The following is a 7,312-nucleotide window of genomic DNA, read 5'->3' as shown; positions in this document are numbered from 1 at the left end:
AATTGGCGCCTTCGACGATTTAATACGGTATCCATTTTTATCATTTTAATAGTTTCTACAAACTAAGACTAAATTCACACCTCCTTGATACTAGTTTTCGACTATCAATTAGTTTGAACAAAAAGGGAAAAGAGCCTAACGGCAGTCGATGACGTTACTGTGAAATATGTTATGGTATTTAAATAATCAGCCAGATAAAATTCATATTAATCATTATATTATATTATCGATATTCGTTCATTTACTCGTGCTAATTACAAAATAAAATGTTCTCTTTTCTTGAATAACACCTACATCACCGTCTGCGATATTTAAATTTCTTATTTAATGCTTATTTAAAAGTCAGGTACCTTTTTAATTCCTCTCAAGGTAAACGAGTAAATTTACTCGTTATAGTTGTAACATAAAATGGCTATTTTCTTCAATACCACTTGCATCGCTGTACGTGATACAAATATTAATTATGTATCGAATAATATGTACCAATTGGCTGTAATCGCGGTTAGGTATTTCTTCGTTTGATCTATCAAAAGATCTATTAGGCTATTAGCGAAACACTTATTGATTCCTCAAAGATGTATCTTAACTTAAATCTTAAAGATTAACTAAATGATTATATTTGATTAGTATTCGACAGTGTCTATCATATTCAGCCATCTTCTTTTATAATTGATACTGCTCGGATCAATTATTTTATAATAAATTGCAGATTATGCCACGGTATATTATAAGATATTTGTCTATAGCTCTTTTTTTCTAATTCATTGATTTTATTATTAGTCTCGTTGGTTTTTCCTGTGAGTATCTGCTGTACGTACATTGGAAATACATAATGGATACGTACATTATATATATATTTTAAAATATAAAAATAAAAAATTAACAATACTATTATAAATATTGCTATTATAATTAATTAATAATAATTTAATTAGATAATTAAATTAAAATAATTTATAAATATTTAACGTAATAAAATAAAATTTTTTAATAAAATTGATAAAAATTGAATTATCTTGTATATAAGTATATATTAATATATAATTATTAATTTTAAATATATTAATTTTAAAATCTTTATACATACATTTAATTTTATAAAAAAATTAAAATATAAATATAAATATTTTAACTTTAAATTGAAAAAAATGTATTATATATAATTAATTATTTATATATAAAAATTAATATAAATTATAAATATTTTATTATCTTGAGATATATAATTAAATTATTATTAATAATAGGTAATATTAATTTATAATTACTTATTTATTTATATATATATATACGTCGGGTTTACATTAGAATTAGGGTTAGGGGCGTGAAACGAATCTTCGTTTGGGTTACACGTTGTCGTTATGCAATAGAGAAGACATTGACTAGTGCAAATACGATTACCATAGAACCGGACAAGTAACCGTGGTTATTAGATATTCGAGAGACTAATGACAATGATCCTAGGTTCAATAACGAATCCGCGGACAACGGGACGGTAGTCGTACGCACTCGCAAAAAATCTAAGTCGGATTCTGTGTTAATATTCGCTGACCGTAAGGAGTTAATCCTTTTTTGTCGATGAGACCGCAAGAGAGAGAGAGACTTTCCGACCCGGTGATACCCCAGAGGAAAAATATGAAGGGGTATGTCTAAGGACACGAAATCATCGGATTCGTCGGGGACATCCTACGTTCGGAAAGTAAGGGAAATTGACGTTGCTGCTAATTGGCCAATCTCCATATCGGTAGTTAGAAAAGGATGCTAGCCGCCCTTGAGGGAGGGTTGCTAGTGGGAGACGTCGTTTGTGGAAAAATAGGTCTCTCCTGTCTTCCCGTAACTGGGACAAAGACTGTGTATCTGTTGAAGGATTTTAGGTAACTAGATATTAGTGTTTATGACGGTCCTCGGGCTAGCCGATCGCGTACTGTGGAGACGCGTCGACATCTGGTAAACATCCTGCCCGGAGAATAGGATCTGCGTGTGGCGAGCTACGGGACAGAAACCGTTGGAATGTTTACTGCCATGTGCCGCTACAAATCTTTCTTTTAAGGAGAGCTATAGGATTACTTAATGCCTTTGTTAGATGGAGAGTTCGTCCCGTTGACCCTGTGACACCAATTACCTCTCAGAGAAAAGACATCGACTCCCGACTGTCGGACGCCAACGCCGCGACGCATCTTAGTCCCCATCAGAGATAAGGCCCCAACCCCGACTTTCGGACTCCTTGGAATCCACACCAAACCCCCCAACATCCCCAAGCCAGGGTGTATATAAGCCGAGACTTCACCCAGCCCGGGGAGTTCTCGTTCTAGTTGCTGTTCTTGTACAACACCCCTTTCTCTGTTCAACGTTATTCTACTGTAAGTGCCAAAGTCATAATAAAGTTCGATAAAAGAAAATTAATAGTTGGGCTACGACTCAGCTTTCTTTTCTCTCGCAACCCAAGTACCAACTTTACGTGACATTTTGGCGATCCGTGCCAGGATCCATCAACTTCAAGAAAACGAAATTACGCATTTCGGCATACGTGCATCATTGACGATTGAGGGATCAGCGGACTTCTGCAGATCAGCTCACTTTACGTGAAAACGACTTCTACGAAAAGCGGACTACGGTCATCACCAAAACTGAAACTGGTCACGAAAAGAAGAATATTCAGGTAAAGAACTGGATTCTTTTAAATATTATCGTACTCGTCGCAGTAGCTTCGCTAGTACAGACTCCAACAACAGTACAATAACCACTATGAGCAAAAAATCAGAAGACACATCTTCTGTTAGCCCTATGGCTACTGGTGTGGATCCAAGTATTCGGGCCATACTAGACGCTATGCAGAAGTAGAACGAAATCAAGTTAAGAAAACTGTTAAAGGAGACTATTAAAGCAGCGACTAGTCGGAGTTATCAGGGTAGTTTAGTTTCTAATAATTTGAACAAAAGCTTGGAGAAAACAGACGTTACTGTAGGAAATGAAGAAATGGTTTTGAAAGAATTTTCAAAAGAATTGCAGTCTAATGTAGAAAATTCTTATGAAAAGAAAGTATCAATTGACACCGCTTCACAGGATTATATTTTCATTAAAACAGACTTAATGTTTGATGTCAATAGCTCAACAGAATACCAGAAAGAGTCTGTGAAACGAAGGAAAGAAGATATTGCAGTATTGTATAATGATTTGTCACCATCTTCGTCACAAGATACTCAAAATTTACAAGAATGGTTTGACAAAAAAAGTAAAAGTTTAGGAGAAGCAGAAAAAGATCATAACAAGAAGGATAATATTTCAATGAGAAATATTTTGGACGGCGATACAAATAAAGAAAACCAAATTGAAACGAAGGAATTAGAAGCAGTTAGTAAATCAACTGCTGAAAATGATACAAAATCAATAGACAACGTTGAACAAAATATATCATTAGAATCCATACAAAAAGCAAGAGATAATGCTTACAATAATGAACATTTGCTTATAGAAGAAGACCAAATGATGACAGCGAAAAATGCGTGTGACACTACAGAATCAAAAACTTCAGCAGATCTTATGTCGAGAAATTTAGATGCTAATACACAAGAGAAGTCTTTAGAGAATAAAGATGACAAGAATCCATCTCCATCTATGTTAGATAGTAGTAAACGGAGCAGTCGTTATAATGTCGCTGCAAAGCCTGCTACTTCGCCAAAATTTGAAGAAATTGTTTATAATCAAACCAGACAATCAAACACAAATAAAATTTTGCGAAGCGCTTTAAAGACGAAATTAATCGAAGACAAGTCTGAAATAATTAATAAACAAAAGGCATCGGAAAATGTAGAAAATAAATTTGCCAAAGAAGAAAAAAGAGGTGTTAAACAAAAATCAATTTCAGATAGTGAAAACGAAACAACTGATACTCGTCAACGAAGGGAAGTTCTTTTAACGAACACAGCTAGTGATAGCAATAGGTATAAATCTGTAGAAAATGATAATGCAGTAACGGGTGTAATAGCAACTGATGAAGCGAAACATAGAGGCAGACCTAGGAGATCGGATAAAGTCGAAGTTAAAAAAGATGAAGATACAAGGAAGATCCTACAAAATGAGAAGGGTGGATTAGAAGAACAAAGAAAACTCGAAGAAGATACAAAAGAAGAAACTACAGAGACAGAAGTCAATTCAAAAGGTATATTCAATAATAAGTGCGATTTACTTGATACCGAAAGAGCTATTGAAATTAATGATACGGTTCAAGATATTAAATTTACTGAAGGTAGAAGCCGCACTCGAAATGATATGGAAGATGTAGTAGAAGATTCACAAGAATTATCTAATAAAAGTAAGTTATCAGAAATAAGGATTGCACTTAACAAAATTGAATATACAAAAACTATTTTACGGAATAAAAAGAATTCATTAGAAAGAGAAAGAGGAGTAAGGGAAAAGAAGAAAATGTACAGACAGAAATTATTTCAAAAAATATATCAGATGATAAATGTGATTTGCTTTAGAAAAAAAAAAAAAAAATATTATCCACAAACTACATTAGGAATTTATCTATTTTAGTGAGGAGAAAGAGAAAGGATAGAGGAGTTGATCAATAGACTGTGGCTTTTGAAGCGTTTATGAAAAACTTACAATTTTAATAAAATATTCAATGTAAAGTCTTTGTTATAATATTCAAATAAATAGATAAAAAAAAAACTGAATTTGCATAATTACTCATGGCTTATTGATCAATCATGCGACTCGTTCAGAGGTAACTCGAGTTGTAAAGGCGACAATTTATTAAAAATGGTATATCTGACGTACGATGCATTTGCTCATGTTAAACTATTTAAATAAGTATAAAAATCACGCGAAAAAAAATCTACTGAAAATAATGTTGAACTAGTTAATAATAATAAATCATATAGTGAAACACAAACCTTAAATCAAGATTTTAAGTTCAAAAAAAAAAAAAAAAGAAAAAAAAAGAAGAAAGAAGTTGATAAAATGACAGCAACATGTAGCAGCAGGCGAGAGAAAATAAGCCAAATTTCTAAAAGAAGAAACGATGCTCAAGAACTCGAAATTTCTCGAGTGGATATGCTAAACAACGAATTTAATGAACAGTTGAAAGAACGTGAAACAGCAATAGAAGACTTACATCAAATGTTAAAGCATCAATCGGAAATTCATAAAGTTACCTTAAATGAAGCAAGTTTGAAAATAGGAGAACTCTCTGATAAAATTAAATGTTTTAAAGGAAAAGATAGCCAGATACCGAAAAGTAATGAATTACTCGAAGAAGAACAGAATAAATGGAGAAGTTTAGAAAAAATGATTACAGAAAAACTTGAAGAAGAAAAATCCCGTTAGGAAACAGCTGAAGACGAAGTGAGAAAGCTTTCCAAATATAACGAGCAACTTCTAAAAGATTATCAAGAAATCCATAAAAAAAAAAAAAAAAAAAAAAGAGAGAGAGAAAGGAAATACGCTGAGGTTGTTCATCATAATCACAGGTAAAGAATTAAACATGTACCTCAACTGAAAGATAAAGTCAATCGACAGGATTTATATGCGAAGAACATAAGAACACAATATATAGAACAGCACAAGATGATCGAAAAATTGAGAGCAAAAGGAAAACGTGTGCATAATAAAGGTAAAGAGAACACATAATGTATCTCCACCAGGGGCGCATGATCCAAAATTAAATAATAAAATAAAAGGTTTTGTTACTGAAAAGTTAGAGAGATTTCATGACAACAAAAGCATTGCCTGTGCAGAGTGCAGTGTATCAATGTGCACTAAAAATGCAAGCAACGTGACGATTACTTTTAGAACACCACAAGCACCACGAAAACACAATCAAGACCAAACAAGATCAAGTTCAAAAGTGAAGTTACGCGAGCTTATTACTGCTAACGACCAAAAATTGAATTACGATCCCGAGCATCAACTCGCTGATTTTCAAGTAGAATGTTCCGACAAAGACAGGACGACACAAGAGTTCGAGAAGCATATAGAGGACATGAAGGAGGAAGTGCAAAAATTAGAATTGCAATTCGACGAGTTACAAAAAAAAACACACACACGCACGTAAAAAGAGTTCAATCTTTTGGAATACAAATTGAAGAACTAACAATAAAATTAGAAGAAATAACATAAGTCACAAATATGAAGTTGACTTGCTGGAACAAAAAAAAAAGGCCAAACTTAATTCATGTGTTAGTAATTCAATGGAGGAACGTGAAGCTGGAGCTAAAGATGCAAAAGAGATAAAATGTAGTTCTTGAACCACAAGGACAAATAATCTGCCCTTCAATGTGAACTAGACGAACTAAAGGGTGAATATGAAAAAGTGGGTGATTTTGGATATAAATATGAAGAAGAAACTAATAAATTGAAACTGGATTTTAGTAAAGTAAAAGATATGAACGAACAAAATAATTTTCTTAGAAAAGAACTGGAAAACGTTCAAAAACTTTCCAAAGATGTTAATAATCGCTTACTAGAGGCGAACCAAGAATTAAAAGATTCACATAGAAAACACACTCTTATTTGAAAATTGAAAAAAAAGAAAAAAAAACATCAGGAAGAATTAGGTGATATAATAAAACTTCATGATGAAGAAAAATATAAACTGATACAGCATTGGTGTTCTGTAGAATGTCAAACTGCCATAAAGGGTTACATTGATGGAAAAGTGCAGTAAATATTTAAATAACAATCCATGACTTCTTAAGTAATTGTAACAATCTTGATGTTTTACTATGGAACAACTACATGAAGTGCACAGTGACATTAATAAAGTAGAATCATCGATAAAAGTAGATGTATCTTCTTCATTAATATCAGAATCAACGACTGATATTATAATGAATGTGCATGATATTCCAGAAAATCAAAAAAAAAAAAAAATAAGTCACAGGAATGTACAGATAATACAATTCAAGATGGTTTAGTAGTAAATAAATGTGATGTAACAGATTTAAATAAAAACAAAAAAAAATTTTTAAAGTAAGGAAAGTAGTGAGACAGAGAGCATAAAGAACGCTGCGATTAATGAAGTAGAACAAGAAATAATAAATAAGGACCCACAAATTGATGATCAATATAAAAAAAAAAAAAAAGATGAGAAATTTCAAGAAGAGCAAGCAGAGAATACAACTGAGATTGGAGATCATTCAAGATATGCAGGTGACACATCTTTAGATAAAGAAAGTACGAACGATGTTGAAATATTTAATACAAATGAGGGTGAACAAAACATTGAGAAACACAACGTTTGTACAGTGTTAAATATAGATACAGTTAGTGTTACTAATGCTCAGTGTCAAGCATTAATTAAAAC

Source organism: Bombus huntii, unplaced genomic scaffold (assembly GCF_024542735.1).
Source record: "Bombus huntii isolate Logan2020A unplaced genomic scaffold, iyBomHunt1.1 ctg00000083.1, whole genome shotgun sequence".
Classification (NCBI taxonomy): Eukaryota; Metazoa; Arthropoda; class Insecta; order Hymenoptera; family Apidae; genus Bombus; species Bombus huntii.
The sequence above is the reverse complement of the archived record's forward strand: the minus strand, read 5'-3'. Positions refer to the sequence as shown.